The sequence below is a fragment of the Monodelphis domestica genome, chromosome 4 (assembly GCF_027887165.1).
Source record: "Monodelphis domestica isolate mMonDom1 chromosome 4, mMonDom1.pri, whole genome shotgun sequence".
Taxonomy (NCBI): Eukaryota; Metazoa; Chordata; class Mammalia; order Didelphimorphia; family Didelphidae; genus Monodelphis; species Monodelphis domestica.
In genome coordinates, this window is record NC_077230.1 from 311,406,250 (window position 1) to 311,423,914 (window position 17,665).

Genomic DNA, 17,665 nt, shown 5'->3' on the forward strand with positions numbered 1-17,665 from the left:
TAAAAACCCATGACACAAAAAAGGTAAGAACCTGTTTTAGGCTAAAGCTCCAAAACATATCTACATTGTTTTAGCTGAATTTTAACTAGTGTTGAAATAAAAAGTCTTTCTGATTAATCTTAATGACCTGGGTGAGCAATGCAGGATATAGGGGAAAGAGTTGGAGTTAGGACACCTGGTTTGCATCCTGGTTCTTCTATGTGACCATGAGCAAATTCTTTATTTATGGTTAGCCTCAGTTTCTTAAACTGTAAAATAAGGGGGCTGAACTAGATGATCTTTAAGACCACTTACAGACTTAAATCCTCCAAAGTGATCAAATTAATTTTATTTTCAAGTTGTTTTGCAGCATAGCTTTGTAAAAATTGATTGCCTAATGTCTCCAACCCACTCAGTATTGCTTCTGAGAAGTTGGATGTGCTCAAGCACAGATGATGGTTATACTTCAAATTGAACATTTATTTTCAGGGTAAGCAAAGTGACATATCTCCAAATTTACAAGCAGTAGCAACCTAACTTTTGTTAGTTTCCTAAAGCCCTTCCCCATTTTTAGTATCGTAAGGAAACACCTAGATGTGCTATATATTGCATAGCTGAAAAGATCATAGGATTTAAATGTGGAAGTCAGTCAGTTGATAAATATTTGTTAAGTGTTTACTATGTGCCAGGGATTGTAGAAGTCATCAACCAAATCTCATTCATTTTACGGGTTGAGGAAACTGGAATTCAAAGATGGTCTTGCCCAAGGACTCTCAGGCAAGCTGTCAAATTTGAACATAAGGATCTAGGTACTTTAATTCCAAATCTAGCATGTTTTCCATTGGGCCATACTGCTTTGAGAAACAAAGATTTAGAAGAGACCTTGGAGGTCATCTAGTCCAACCCCTCATTTTAATGATGAGGAAATTGTAGACTAGAGGGCTCAAGGTCAGAGTTAGTAAATAGATATTCTATTGCAGGGACTGGGCTAAGCATTGGCTGTATAAATAAAGACAAAAAAAACCAATCTACTCTCGAGCTCTGTCTCATGGGAGAGATAACATACAAATGACTATATACAAACAAACTATATTCAGGATAAATTGGAAATATTCAATGGAGGGAAGGCACTCAAATTCAGGGGGATCAGAAACGGTTTCTGGTAGAAGGTTACATTTTAGCTGGGATTAAGAGAAAGCCAGAATAACCTAGAGGTGGAAATGAAGAGGGAGAGCAGGTTAGGCCTGGAGGTGTAATTTTTTTTGTCATTTCTTTCTCCAGCTCATTTTACCGGCGAGGGAAAAGTGACTTGTCCAGGTCACACAGCTAATATGTGTCTGAGGCCAAATTTGAACTCAGATTTTCCTGACTCCAGACCCAGTGTTCCATTTGCTGTACCATCTGCTTTATGGGAAACAGAAGACATTTGTCTATTTCTACTTTGGTTTCTTACCATCCAAATTATTATAAATGCCCAGAGTTGGGAAATAGAGAGTCTTGTTTGGAAAACAAGAGCAAAGACAGTCATTGGCTTGAAAATGAATGACTAGCTGAATCTAGCTGAATTCCTCAACTCCAGAACCATATTCATACACTGTGCTGCCTCCCTAAGAGTTTGGCTCAAGCCAGTCATAATCCCTCATTCTTCTTTCTTTTATGATTCATAAGTGAAATTACCTGAAAAAACATCTATATAGTTAATGGAAACTTGGGACTTAAAAAAATTTGGTTACTACATACCATTTAACTTTTGCTTTTCAACAAATTCTTTCCATGTGCTTTGCTAACAAATGATTTATAATCCTATCATCCAAAATACACTCTACCATCAAATTTTTGGGATTTGTACAAAGAAAGTAAGATAAAGTTTTGGTATCCAGGTGATCACAGGAGGTGGCCATCAATCTAAATTCACATATAGCCTTGAAATCTCAAGGACCACTGGAATGTCTGAGGATAGAATTCCATATAGTATGGGTTTTCTTCTTGTTATGACTTCACAAGTGAAACTCAAAGACTAACAGTCATCTACGTCCTTCAGCACAGGAAGTATGTAACTGTGTTGACCATAAGAGAGCTGATGGGAATGAGGAGTCATTTTTCTTACCTCGATTAATTTCATTCTTTCTGTGGCAAACATTATTATTTGACCAGAAGAGCACATCCATCTAAAACTCTATTTTTCATTGGATGAAGTGAATAGAAAAGTGTTTATAAAGTACTAACTAGGTGCCCCAAACTAGATATACAAATAGAAAAAATGTGAATATAAACTTTGTTCAAACTAAAGGTTCCATCCACAGGGGCTGCTAGGTGGCTCAGTGGATTGAAACTCAGACCTAGAGTTTAGGTCCTGGGTTCAAATGTGACCTCAGACACTTAGCTGTGTGACCCTGGCCAGGTCACTTAACCCCCATTACTTAGCCTTTACTGTTCTTCTGCCTTGGAACCAATAATGATAACCAATCTTGATTCTAAGAAGGAAGATAAGGGTTTTTTTTTTAAAAAGGTTCTATCCATTCCATGTTTGGAAGTATTAAAAATATGTAAAACCTAAATATAATAGCACAAACTTGAAAGTGATTAAACAATGATCATGGTTATATTTTTCTTATAATAAGAAGACTGGAAAAAGAATAGCAATGCCTGACCAATTCTTTGTAATCTCATTTTGGATTTTCTTGGGAAAGATACTGGAATGGTTTTACTATTTCCTTCTCCAACTTATTTTACAGATGAGGAAACTGAGACAAACAGGATCACACAGCTAATAAGTGTCTGAGCTCACATGTGAACTAAAATTTTCTTGACTCTAGACCCAGTACTTTATTGACTGTACCACTTAGATGCCCTATGGGAAAAAGAATACTTTGGTCTTTTTCTATTTTTGTTTCTCATCATTCAAATTATTATTAAAATTGATCTAAAATCTATTGATTATATGACTTCAAATACATCAATCAATCAATAAGTATTCACTGAGTGCCAGGCACTTAGGTTTGAGGAATACAAAGTCAGAAAAGAAACAGTTCCTACTCTCAAGGATCTAATAATCTATTGAAAGGGTGACAGCATGTAGGTATGTTTGTATGTCTTTGATTGCTTGTCTCTATTAGATTGTGGGCTTCTTGAGGACAGGGACTGTCTTTTGTCCCTTTTTTTATCCCATCACTTGGCACAGTGTCTGGCACATAGAAAATGCTTAATAAATGGTTATTGATTGAATGAAAACAGAGCACTGTTGCTGATCCCCAAGGTGCTAGAACACTGGACTCATTCTCTATTCCTACCTGCTTTAAACTTAGACATTTGCTATATGTTCAATACTAGCTTCTAAAGGAAAAGTTAATCTCTTTTCTTATACTCTGGAGCCTATTAAATGCCAATGCACCAGGGAAAAATTATCTAAGATTTAGTTAAAGACTCATAATGAGAGTTTTCCTCCAAAGAGGGAATAGAAAGTACAATGTAAAGAAAGTTTGAGAAAGGTGTTTGTACAAAATAATTGTAAAGCACCAATGACTTTTCTAAATGTACACTGACACAATGATAAAACAAGAATAAGTCATTTAATTTATAACTACTATTACAATCTAATCTCTTGGGAGACCGAAGCTTAAACTCCATCAGAACATAAAAGTCTTTAGGGTTGCTTATTATGCATTTCATATTTCACTGCATTGTCCAAACAACTCCCAGTCACCCCCTTGCTGGTTATGGGTCTGTGATATACATGAGAATGGTAGCCATGATGCTGTGGGGAGGAAAGATAAATTCACTAGAAATCTCAGAGCACTGTGATGCCAAATGGCTGGGTCAAAGGAAGAGAAAGCCATCTGAAAGCTGGCTTTCTGGTTAACTAATTTGGTACTCATCCCACTGCTGATTTGACAGGTGGGGAGGGAGAATGAAAGGACCACTCAGGTTTTGATGAATTATATATACTAAAATGCCAAGTCCTTTCAGCACTGGGTCAACACATAGCTAGAAGCAACCCAGGATTTTGTCATTTCCAACACACTCAAAATTCATTCAATTCTGCAAGAATTAAAATAAATAATTCTACTAGATTCCTTTTTCTTACAATTAGTATGCTTTCATAATTTTTGTTGAATGTAAATGACATTTTAGTGAAATTACCTACAACTTGAAAATGTTTAACATAATATAATTTTCCTATATGAACATAATTTTACATTATATTTTTTTATTTGACAGATATTTGACATACTTGGCTCAACATGAGATAAACACAGTCTGATTCTGCATTGAACTTATTTCTTTATTTTGATTTAAAGCAAAAATAAAGTGAAAATGCTTGCTCAAGCAAATATGTAGTGGGAGAATTTTATAATCTCTCTTGCTAAGAGATGGAAATTCAGTTTTTATTTGTAGCTAGTAACAATAAAGCATTTTTTCCCCAGTTAATGTCAAATGATGTATTTTAAGTGATAAATGTACTTAAAGTTAAGTTGAATAGTTTTTTCAAACAATGTTTATATATAAACTATCCTTTGTAAAGGAAATAATCTTTTCATGTGTGGCTTTATTTTTTTTTTCTACACAGATGGTGACCAATGTTGCCAACCAGTTCATTTGAAAATTTGCCATCTGAAAGAGTAGCTATGTAAGCGAAAGGTAAAAGCCTTTTTACTTCAATGAAAAGCAATATAAGGTTTGGTTCTTCAGAGCATTTATGATGGTCTGTGACAATTTCAAGATGACTTGTAATATGTATGCACAGTCATCATGGTTTTCAGACAGCTTATATTTATGCTGCAAGAATGTAAATGTTTATAACATTTGTGATTACATAGTTGATGAGGTACAATTACTGGGTAACAGGGAAACAAGAAACAAAAGACATGACTGAAATGACTGAACAGCAACGCCACCACTGGTGCAGGGTACAGAATGCAAAGGAGCTCATACATCTGACAGTCCCCTGGGAATCAGTTATGCTCAAATGCTGAACCTGGTGGTATTTTAAAGAAAATCTTTGCTTTCTGTCTTAGAATTGATTTTTGTGTAGTGGTTCAAAGAAAAAAGAGCAGTAAGGACTAGGCAATGGGAGTGAAATGACTTGCCCACAGTCAGACATCTAGGAAGTCTGAGGCAAAATTTGAACCCAGAACCTCCTGTCTCCAGGCCTGCTCTCAATTCACTGAGCCACCTAGCTTTCCCCTTGCCCCTCCTTTTTCTTTTTTTTGGTGTGATGTTTTGTAAACAATTTGATGATTTTCTGAGAAACTACAAGAACATGTTGCATTTAGTGAGGAGTCAGAATTTGATGCAATTGCTACACAAACAACAAAAATATTGTGTGCTTGATCATGATGCTATAATGCTTAAAACACTCACAAGCTTGTTATCACAGAGAAAAATATATTTGTCACATAATTAGGCAGTTATTTACCAATTACTATTATGGTGCTACTTAAGAATTTTTAGCTTAAATCTCTTGGACTGCCATTGTGAGACTTCAGGGGTTTTGCGGACTATTAATGGAATTCTGAAAATGAACAAAATAGATAAAGTAATTTTTGGAATAGCATTACATATTAAGAAATGCTATCATTTGAGCAAATTCAAGGATCAGCAGGAGAAAACATGGTTGGGAAGATTTTGATAAGGATTAATCAAGACAAAAACAAAAGTTGCATTGTTGTATTATAATACTACATTATTGTAGACAATCTTCACAAGAAGGAGTATGCAAATGGATATCTGATTATAAATTTGGCCCTAAAGCATGACATAGGATTAATGAAAGAATTTAACTATCTAGACCACTTCTGAAATTTTCTGTCTTTGTCAAAAATAGAGCCATTGATACACATTTTTTGATTTTCCTACTCATAGTTCCATATTTATAAGATTTCAGGAATGAAGATAGGAACTGTTTTTCTGGAGCTGATTCTCATTAACAAAAGTACATATATCCTTTCCATGTCACAATTTTCCTCATTTAAGAAATTAAATGGGACTTTTTGGGGAAGTTTTGTGGAAGCTGTAGATGACATGAGAAAGCCAATAGATGACACAGAAAAAGTTTAGAAACTCATAAATGCATACTTAACCCAAAATGTACAATAAGGTGCTATAAACACCCTATAAAAGAAAAATAAAAAATTTAGACATTCTCTTGTATTAAGGGTATGAAGGAAGGTAAAAAATCTACACAGAATTTCCAGATTGAGAGGGAGAGCACCCCTAACTTCTATGATGTGGAAAGGATAACTGTATAATAGTTATTATTCTAGTTTCCACTTGCTGAAAGCTAGGAGTGTTATATTTCTATACTTACAGGATTCTCTGTAATCCTATAGGAGTTTGGGAGGAGGCTAATGTCTGCTATTGGCTCAATCCCCCACCAATTGTGTTCTTTCAAATTTAAGGGTCCAAGCACCCAATTCCATTTAACTTAACAGTGAGATTAGCTTTTACAAAAATTTTTCCCCTTCAAAAGTACAGCAAAAGCAAACATATAAAACATTCCTTCAACACTTTGGGAACAAAAATATCCTCTATAATTCCTTGGATTCTGGTGAGAGGATAGGAATTAAGTTCTCAACTTAGTTCAGTTCCTGAATAGCATCAGTCCCACCAAGTCCAAAGACTCCATGGGCTTGGGTCCCAGGAGCCTGGATTCTCCAAGCTTCCCTTTTGGAATGTTTGCCAGTTAGGGTCAGGATACTGGACTCTAAGTTCCCTGTAGTTGAAGTTTCTATGCTGACACTGACTTACTGCCTTAGAACTGAAAAGTACAAATGAAGGGGAAACAAGAACAAGACCCATACCTAATTTCCTTAGGCCACAGGGTATATAAGGAGAGGAACAAATTATCTCAGGTCCTTCACTAAATACTGCTTCCATTTTGTGCCTGAATAAAGCAGAAATAAAATGTAACCTATACAATTTTAGGTAAAAAATCTGAAAAGCCTGGCATAGAACTTGCCCTTAGTCACTTGGGTGCCTCTGGTTTCTCATACTAACAAACTGATGCTGCTGCTGCTGATGATTATTTTGCCAACCCTTTGTTTGGTTTGATAGCCACAAGAGTCCTGTTGAACATTACCCTTTTACTGTCCTGCCAGGCAACATGTGTCTGAAGGGAGAGATTCCGCCATTCACAGACTGAAATTAGACTTCACTGAATCAGACTTTCCTGTGGAAAAGCCAGTCACAAACACAGAACACAATTAAATAGTAGAAAATGAGAAACAGTCCTGGTCCTTATGTATGGCTCTACCAACTTTCTTCCTTTCTTTACCAGCTGTGTTTAGATGGGCTGATAACAATTGGTTGGAAAAAGCAAAAACAAAAAATCTACCATATGAATTAATATATATATTCATTCCAAATATATACATATATTAATTTCTATATATATATATGTATCAGTGTCATGGGGTATTTTGGGGGGCCCAAGAAATGTTTTTGAGAAATCCAGGTTCTCAATTTTGAATTCCTTCCTAATTCCACCCTACCCCTCGTATCCTATCATAGGTAAAAAAAATTAATACATGAAAATTCAACATTTATTAAACACCTTTTTTTTTTTTGGTAATAGGCACTATACTAGAAGCTAGGGAAGAAGAGTCAAAAATAAAAGAATTTCTGTTCTCAAAGAGCTTCAATCTGCTGAAGGGACTTTCCTCGCACATAAGTAAGTATAACAGAAGATAGGGAGTGATGGGGCCAACAAAGGGATTGGGCAACATTATTCTAGGAATATTTGAGGAGAGAGAGAACACTGAAGGCAGGGAGAATCAGGAAAGCCTTCCTGGGGGAGGTGTCCTCTGCTTCAATGAAGGTTGATAGTTTTATAAAAATTGTGTATTCAATTTTGCTAGTCTTGGGATTCAATATAAAGAATTTATTATATCAATCAGCCTTTGATATGTAAATACCAGGTGTTACCAATAACTCTAAGGCAGGAGAAATATCTTGATATCTCCCAGAAGAATTAGGTTGCAGAAATTTATATTATATATTGCAATATGTAATATGCACAAATTGTACATTATAAATTGTTTCCTTCTTTAATTTGACTCAAAATGTATACATCCTGGTTCTTTTGAGTGGTTTGTAATGGTAAGTAATCATAAAACACAATTTAGCCCAATCAGCATGAGTCTAATGAAAAACAGACCAAAAGTCAAAAGAAAATCAGGCAGCAGGCTTCATTTGATTTTCCCTTTTTATTAAAAAAAAGTCTATTTGATTGTCTCTTTATTTATTTGGGGGCAGAACTTTTGATTACTTTGGAAAAAGGAACTTGTGAAAAGGAATCCTTTTGTTTCTGGGCATATTGGAATGTGCCCTGTAACTGTTAGTTTTAATGAGATATCGAGTGACTTGCCCAGGGTCTTACAGCCAGTGTTTGTCAGAGTCAGGAATTGAATACAGATCTCAACTCTGAGGCTAATTTAGAGGATAAAGTTCTGGACCTGGCTAGAGTGAGGAAGACCTGAATTACAATCTGGCACCTTGGGCAAGTCATTTAACCCCTGCCTCAGTTTCTTTAGATCTAGAATGAGAACAGTATCTATCTCACAGGAGTGTTGTGAGGGCCAAAAGAGATGTTTCAAAAGTACTCAGCCCAGGGCCTGACATGTAGTAGCTGCTTACTACCCTTTTCCTTCCCCCTCATGCCATAATGCCTCTTATGGGATGGTGGGGATGAAAGATGTGGAGCTGGAAAGGGTTCTCTGTGGTTATCTAGTCCAACCTAATTTCTAGGTATAAGAAGTTAAGGGAATTCCCTAAGGAAACACAGAGATGGAATTGGAACCCACATCCTCTTACTACAGATTCAGTCCATTATTTCTACTGTATCACATTGATTTAGTTTTATTTAATTTAGCAGACTTCATTAAATATCTATCACATTCAAGACATTATTCAAGGTGTTGGTAAAGACACAGATATTAAAATAATTATAGATCCTCTAGCCTCAAGATGATTGTATCCTATTAGAGGGGAAATACATGTACATACATATAATCCATGGTGGTAAGTTACTGATCCTATGATCATAGGTTTAGATTTAAAATGGACCTTAGAGATACCTCTTATAATGTGGAAACCGAGGCCTAGAGAAATTAAGTGACTTGCTCAGTCATACAAATTATAAGAGTTGAAATTAGGGTTTTAACCCACGTGTCTTCTGGCTCTAAATTTAACATTCTTCATAGTTGATTACACACTGAGAAAACAAAAAGGATCCAGGGATATTCAATTTGATTCTTCCAATTCAATTTAAATGATTCTTAAGTTCTTTTTATTTAGTTTGATCAGCTTAGCTGTGTGAGGAATACACAAAGATGAAAAAGGAAATAGGTACTCACCTCAATGAACTAAGATTCTGCTGAGGGGAAAAACATAGTCACAAAAAAGTAATACAAGTTTGTACCTCAAAGAGATCATAAGGATAAAGACGTGTAGAAGAATATTCATAGCCACACTGTTTGTGGTGGCAAAAAATTGGAAAATGAGGGGATGCCCTTCGATTGGGGAATGGCTGAACAAATTGTGGTATATGTTGGTGATGGAATGCTATTGTGCTCAAAGGAATAATAAAGTGGAGGAATTCCATGGGAACTGGAACAACCTCCAGGAAGTGATGCAGAGTGAGAGGAGCAGAACCAGGAGAACATTGTACACAGAGACTGATACACTGTGACATAATAGAATGTAATGGACTTCTCTGCTAGCAGCAATGCAATGATCCAGAACTGTTCTGAAGGACTTATGAAAACACTATCCACATTCAGAGGAAGAACTGTGGGGGTAGAAACACAGAAGAAAAATGACTACTTCATCACTTGATCACATGGGTTGATGGGGATATGATTGGGAATATAGATTCTATATGATCACCCTAGTACAAACATCAATAATATGAAAATAGGTCTTGATCAATGACACAAGTAAAACCCAGTGGAACTGTGTATTGAATATGGGAGGGGGTTGGAGGAGGAGAGGGAAACATGATTTTTGTAATCCTGGAAAAATGCTCTAAATTAATCAATTAAATAAAATTTAGAAAAAGTAAATACAAATATATACATATATATATATATATATACATGTGTATATATGTATGTATATATACAAATATATTAAAATGCATGCGTATTATAATAAGTAAAAAAGGTAGTCTGGAGGTTCAGCACCCGTTATAAGCATTTATTAATGAGGTGAGAGATAGAGAGAGAGTGTGATTGAGAGATTTCAGTTTTAGCAGCATAACTGATTGTTCATTTAGATGTGCTAAGGCTCTGCTGCCATAGATCAAGGATCAAGATAAGTGTGTCTGGACAACTCAGAGAACCCAAACACCAGCCCTGGGTCAGTGGCAGGTATGGAAGCTAGCATTAAGACAAGGCTTCCCACCTGGATCTAAGAACCCTCCTTGCCCGCTGGCTTTCAAAAATCTGCTCCTTCCAGGGCGACACTGGGCTGGCTCTCCCATGGCCGCTAGAGATGCCTACACTAAGGCTGACTCTGCCACATTGTCACTCACGTTTATGGCAGGGGTTGCCAGGTCTGTACTCTGTACTCAGGATCAACATCCCCTAAATAATTTGCTTCACCCAGTAATTATATATGCACATCTATACAAATACATACACATATCATACACCTATATATATACATATATATATATGTATATATATATTATCCTTTTCGGAAGGGACACTGAGTATCATTTGAACGGAACCTTGGAGGGACCTGAAGCTTCTATCAGTCAGAGGTAGGAGGAGAGAATTTCAAGAGAGAAGGACATCTTGTACAAAGGCATGAAGGTCGGAGATGGAAATTTGTATATGGAGAACATCAAATAGGGTCACTGGGCAGTAGACAGTGTATGAGGAGGAGGAGGAGGAGGAGTATGTATGTAATTATCCTGGAAAAATGTCTAGGAGCCCGCTTGCAAAGGACATGAAGTGCCAAATAACAGAATTCATATTTTTTCTTAGAAGTAACAGTAAAACATTGATGCTTCTTCTGATGATCACAGCAATAGCTCCCCTTTACATAGCACTCTAAAGTGAATAGCATGGGCAGGGCTGTGTTTTAGGAAAATCAAATGGACGGGTTGGTGAAAGGGGAGGCTGGGAGCAAAGGATCAATGAGGAAGCTATTGTGGTAGTCTAGATGATAGACAGATGACAGAGGACCAAAGGAGGATTACAGTTAGATGACTAGAGAAAAGAAGACAGATGTGAGAGAAATTGTCGGGGTAGAATCAATAAGACTTGATTAATTTAATGTGGAGGATGAGTAAGAGTAAAGCATCGTGGAAGCTTTAGGTTCTGAACTTGGATGACTTGAATGATGATGGTCCCACTGATAGAACTAGGGAAATTAGGATAGGTGGGTTTGGGAGGGGAAAAAAAGCAATGAATTCTATGTTAGATATATTAAGATTGAGATGCCTATGGAACATCCAGGTGAATGTGCTCAGCATAACATTGTAAATGGAGTTCTGGAGACAGACAAAGACTGGTTATGTGGAGCTGGGAGCAAAGTGATAATAGTTGAAGTCAAGGAACCAGAAAAGATCACTCAGGAGAATGCAGAGTAAGAAAGGAGACCCCCAAGCAAAACACCTGAGTACATCTACAAATTTGAGGAGTGTCAGGTAAGATTTACTTGGGATTTCAATGAGATGGGGAGGGAAAGGAGGGAATGAGCATTTATTAAATAAATTCAAATCCTGCCTCAGATACTTATCAGTTGTATGATTTGGTAATCCTAGGCAAGCCACTTAAACCCTGTTTGATTCAGTTTCCTCTGCTATAAAATTGGGATAATAATAGCATTATCTCCCAGGGTCATTATGAAGATCAAATGAGCTTATATATACATGTATACAAATATATAAATTGGTATTTAACATATTTTAATATGTATGTATTTTTAAAATGGTTAGCACAGTGACTGGAACATAGTGAGTGCCATTAGCTATTATTATTATAAGTATTACTATTATTACTTTGTATCAGACTTTGTTCTAAGTGATTCACAATTATTATCTCATTTGACGCATACAGCCTGATGAGGTAGATCCTAGCAGTAATGGAGATATGTTTACTCTGAAGCCACATAATGACACATAAAAACTGTGGGACTATTATATAAAAGAGGAATTTCCCTTTTTTTTTTTTGGAGCTGAAGTATCCCATCATTGTTTCATTTTATAGCTCCCACATCCTTCCTCAAAGTAATATCTGGGATATCCTCACTAAAATATTAACATTACTGGAAATTAATTTTGCTTTGAGCTTTTTTATTTAAAATACCTATATCAATTAGGATCATGCTAAAACCAAGCTAAAACCATAATAACAAAAGGCAGAACAGATGAATACAGTCCATGGATCTCTGCCTTCTAATTGATCTGGATGGTTTCGAAGTTGATTTGGAGGTCACATATGTGCACAGAGGGAATAGAATGGTTTTGACGACATATATTGACTAGTTTTACTTAGGCTCCCTGTTTCCTCTGGATGTGCAGACAATGGCCTTAGTCAAAAGCATGTTTGTGAAAGGTTGATGTTTATAGTTCCTTAATCTTGTGTAACAGGGAACAGAGATAAATGAATGTTGGCCTAGAGCAGATTTGCTGACTGCATAGGGCATTACCGTACCAAAATGGTTGTTGAAAATGATTTATAAGGCTGTCGTAACATATTTCCTTCAGATATTTTTGGTGGGGGATGGGTGTCTGGATCTGAGTTAGTGTGGAAACTCCCTCCATTGTTTCTTTTTGGCAGGTAATATTAAGAGGGATGCTGAGAAATTAAATAATTTGGGCAAGCTAACTAACACAACTATTGTTTGTTAAAGGCCATACACGAACCTAAGTCCTAACTGCAAGACTAGCCTTTTAAAGTGGTCATTGTTGGGTTTCATTTTTGTCCAAGTGGACACTAACTCCCAAGGTAAGATGGGGAGAAAGCAGATGCCTTTCCTCTATGAATTTTTATTTTTCATTTCTCTTTTTGTAAAGTTTAATCATTTAGATCAATGACTGACCTTTCAGATAATGTTAAACAGGTCACACAGCATTTGGAAATTGTGCTTACACTGGAAGAATAAGAGAATATTGGAACCACACCCTTCCTCTCTAAGGAGCACACATGGAGGGATTGCCAACGGATATTTATGACTGCAGGAGGAGAAGCACATCATAACAGGAGTTCTATAGGTAAATGAATTGTGGTCAAGATCTGCTTTTACAATAGTCTCAGCAGCTCAAGGAACACGGCAGAGTCAATTCATCAAGATCTGAAGTCAAGTTTTAGTTTTTTTAAGATATTCTTTAACTCTAGATTTGGTCGATTTGCTTGTTGAAAAATAGAAAATATGAGCATGGAGGAGCAGGATGGGGGTTAAGTGGAAACATTCTTTGATTTTCTCCTAAGGCTTTTTAAAGGTTTTTTTAAAAATGATTCTTTTGGCTGATGATCATGTTTTGGTAGTTGACTCTATATTATTGAGAGTGGAAAATATTGTTATTTTTTTAGATTTTCTAGATGTCTATTAATTCATGAACTGACATGCCCATGCAACTGATGGTTCTTGGAGTTGGATGAAAGCCATGAATGGAAGGCACTCTTACAAAACATTTAAACATGTAAATGCTAAAAGTTTTAAGGGACAAATGGAATAACATAATTTGAGAACACTTGTTATGTCATTTCTGTCTGAAAAACCTTTAATATCTTGTGAATTAAAAAAAATCATCCACAAACATTTTACTAAAACATTCTTTAAATTTTCAAATCTGCTGGCATGAATTTTATAGAAACTAAGAGAACTTTTAATGTTTTATTCCAAGAGCCAACATGGCATTGGATTTTAGGTAAGCCAGAGGAATCATGTACCAGATTCTTTTTCACAGGAGTTATAATTTCCCTTATGTATATCCCTGTCTGTGGGAGTTTCTCTAGAGAGATTAGACATTTTGTAAAAGTATTACCTGGCAGGAACACTGTTTCTTCAAAGCTACATCTTTTGATTATTTTTCATTACTTCACTTATTCAGATTTCTAGAGGTGAATTTTCTTATTGAAATATTCATTTAAGGCTAAACAGATTATATAAACTCTTCAGACATGTCAGTATTAGAAAGCATTTGTCCAAAGCTCAGAATGCCCCCAAAGACTGACTTGAGTTTCTGAGACTATTTGAATTGTGAGAGGTCCTAGAACCTTTTAAGTATAGGTCAATTGCTTTTAAAAGCAGGCATAAGCCCAAGATGTTGGCCACCATGCATAGTTTCCAAGGATTACAAGATACGGATGTTCCTTTTGCATCCCTGCACAAGTGTAAAAGATATAGACTTTCTACTGGCCATTGGGGCAAGTGTCTGACTGCCCCCTGGGAGAGCCTCACCCTGAGAAAGGTAGAGAAATGATATTTATAGGATGATGGGAAATTACTGATTTAAATAACATCTGTCTACAACAAGCTGTGTGGTCAGTAAGAAACTGCTAGATTGCTGTTCTTTTCTCTAAACACCCAGGGAAGATTTAGTAGACTATGCAGAGTATTATTTTAAGTCAAGAGAGACCCTCTGAATGCACTCTGAAGATTAATCTTATCGCTGGCTTTATTTTCCTACTACTTTACATCCCATCTAGCCAAAGGAGGTGGAGTGGGTGGGGAAACAAAGCTAGATTTGAAGAGATTTCAGTATTGTGTTACTTTCATTTGATTTTAGTAGTAAAGCCAAATGCAACATTTCAAAAGGCTACACCGTCATATTGATGCTATCTGATCAGTCCACCAAAAAATAATAGTGTTAATCAACCTGTATTTATTGCATTGTTATCAGTCAGTGAACAGAATTCATAGAACAAGAACAAATTTATTCTAATACATCTTATCAAAATATTTACAGGCAGAAAAAAACTTTAATGAAGGCTTTGAGATACTTAGAATGCCCACTTAGAATTACTATTGTTATTAATGATGGGCTTTTGAAAAGGAAGTATTATTTTTTTTTTAAGAGTGATTCTGGGGGACAGCTGGGTAGCACAGTGGATTGAGAGCCAGGTCCTAGGTTCAAATCTGGCCTTAGACACTTCTCAGCTGTGTGACCCTGGGCAAGTCATTTAACCCCCATTGCCTAGCCCTTACCACTATTTTACCTGGGGGCCAATATACAGTATTGATTCCAAGACAGAAGTTAGGGTTTTAAAAAAAAGTGATTCTGTTTAGAAAGAAATAGAATGCCACAATAACTCTGATCTGGCATTCCTTTTTATGGCTTTCATTTTTCCTCACTCCTCTCTGCTTCCTTTTCCTAATAATAAGAATATAATCTATTTAATGGCTAGGTATGGAACACCCAGCAGTCCATATACAGAGATGAAAATAAAGTAAATCAGGAAAAATATCAATGGGTTGTGGGTATTGGGGTAGAGATAGATTATTCCATTATTAGCATCACAATATAGGTCTGAACAAGGAGTCCATTTCGTATTGGAGCCCAAAACTGCAACAATTTAGTTGTCCTCTGACGTAGGTGTTTTCCCAGTGATCACTGGCTCCAGAGTTAGCAAATCAGGGTTTTCAAATCCAGCATCCAATTCTTAACTGTCTGTGCTTCTGAGCAACTCACTTAACATCCCTGGGACTCTCCTCATCTGTAAAACGGAGGGTATCAGCGCAGAGAACTCCTGTTGTGAAAAGTTTCTTTACCAAATCAGGTTGCTACTTGTTTCTAGCTTAGCAGAGCCATACTCAGAAAATGCTGGAGGAACATAGAAGCTAAGCTACACAGTTAGGACATAGCTGAGGTATAATTTGAACCCTGATTCAAATGAACCTTGTTTAAAGCTTAGCACTGTGTGTTGTCTGGCTATTCCTTGCCTTTTTCTAATGAACCTGGATCAAGAAAATAAAAGTAGAAAAATTCATTATCATGCAAGAATCCTTACTAATTGGATCCTTGAAAGTAGCAACACAGGTTATTTCACAAAAATATAGTGATTGTACTATGTCATTTTGTAATTAATCAATCATTATTCATTAAGCACCTACAATATACAATACCAGGCACTGTGGTGCCAAGAGCTGGAGATACAAAATAGCCAGAATACAGTTCCTGTTCTCAAGGAGTTTATAATCCAGTGAAGGTGACAACATGCAAACATATATACCAAACAACTAATATAGAGGATAAAGAGGAAATTAGTGACAGAAGGAAGGCATGAGCATTAAATGGAGGTAAAGACGACTTCTAGTAAAAGACTGGATTTTTTTTTTTTTGACTTAAAGGAAACCAGAGAATTTGGGAATGTAAAATTGAGATTTGAACTCTGGACTCCATTCCCCAGGAGTCCTTGCTAGCTCCCAGAATGCCCTCTAATCTCACTGAATTCTCAAATGGGCTGAGAGCAAAATGATTATTCAGAGGGTCTCCGCCCACAGTGGGCGCTCTTCTCTTCTTGGCTCCTCTGGCAAACAAATGCGTCTCATGATGTGAGTGAAATTTGGGTGGGCCTCATGGCCCACCTAGCATGTGCTTCTCTTGCTTGTATTTTCTTTAATCCTCAACCTTTAATAAACCTCAAAAAATATAATCCTCCTTACAGAGAGAAACTAATTTCTACCTGCCTCAGTTTCCTAAATTTTTAACTGTTACAGGAAGCAGAGTAAGGAGGAAAAGTGATGCAGGCCTGGGGGCAGCTAGAGGAAATGCCAGAGAATGAGAGATGCGATGTTTTGTTTGTGGAACAGCAAAGAGCCATTATCACTGTTTAAAGAGTATGCTTTGGGGAATAAGGTGTCAGAGGACTAGAAAGGCACAAGGGGTCTAGGTTATGAACCTGTCTGAATGCCAAACAAAGTGTTTTGTGTTTGATCCTGGAGGTGATAGGGAGCCACTGAAATTTAAGGAGGGGAAGCATGGGATATGACAAGGATAGACCTGGACTTCGGGAAAATCTCTTTGGAGGCTGGATTCATCCTGGAAGTAGGGACAGATTTGAAGCAGTGTCAGGATTAGGGGAGAGAAGCTGAGGAGTGGGTGAGAGATGTTTCAAAGGTTTAGCTGGCCTTGGCAATGGATTAGAAATGGGGGGAGAGAGTTAGTGAGGAACCTGGAATAGCTCCTGGGCTGAGCTCCTCAGGGTCTGGGATGAAGGTGTTACCCTCTACTGTAACAGGAAAGGTAGGAGTAGGGGAGGGATGAAGGGGAAAGCTAATGGGTTCTGTTTTGAATATATTCAGTTTAAGATACCAACTGGACATCCAGTTTGAGATATCTGAAAAGCAATTTGAGGGGCAGCTGGGTGGTTCAGTGGATAGAAAGCCAGAGCTGGAGATGGGAGGTCCTGAGTTCAAATATGGACGCAGACACTTCCTAGCTGTGTGACCCTGGGCAAGTCACTTGATCCCAATTGCCTAGCCCTTACTGCTCTTCTGCCTTGGAACCAATACATAGTATTGATTCTAAGATGGAAGGTAAGGGTTTAAAAAAAGAAAAAGAAAAAGCAGTTGGAGATGTGAGACTGGAAGGCAGCTGAGAATTTGGGACAAGGTAAGTATATAGAGAATGGTCAGTATGGAGACAGTAATTAAATCTATGGAAGCTGATGAGATGACCAAGTGAAGTACTATAAAGAGAGAAGAGACAAGGACCAAGGACAGAACTCTGAGG

General features: G+C 36.9%; 2 long non-coding RNA genes across 2 annotated transcripts in view; both read left to right on the forward strand.

Annotated features, from left to right (window-relative positions):
* The window catches only part of LOC130453819 (uncharacterized), a 70,071-nt gene extending 60,092 nt beyond the window's left edge, over positions 1 to 9,979 (forward strand). Inside the window, exons 2-3 of the long non-coding RNA XR_008911400.1 lie at positions 4,547 to 4,617; positions 7,553 to 9,979. This is a non-coding gene — a long non-coding RNA (uncharacterized LOC130453819). The remainder of the gene's footprint in view (positions 1 to 4,546; positions 4,618 to 7,552) is intronic.
* A 160-nt stretch (positions 9,980 to 10,139) lies between these two features.
* Positions 10,140 to 17,665, forward strand: part of LOC103096986 (uncharacterized) — a 58,710-nt gene continuing 51,184 nt past the window's right edge. Inside the window, exon 1 of the long non-coding RNA XR_008911401.1 lies at positions 10,140 to 13,201. This is a non-coding gene — a long non-coding RNA (uncharacterized LOC103096986). The remainder of the gene's footprint in view (positions 13,202 to 17,665) is intronic.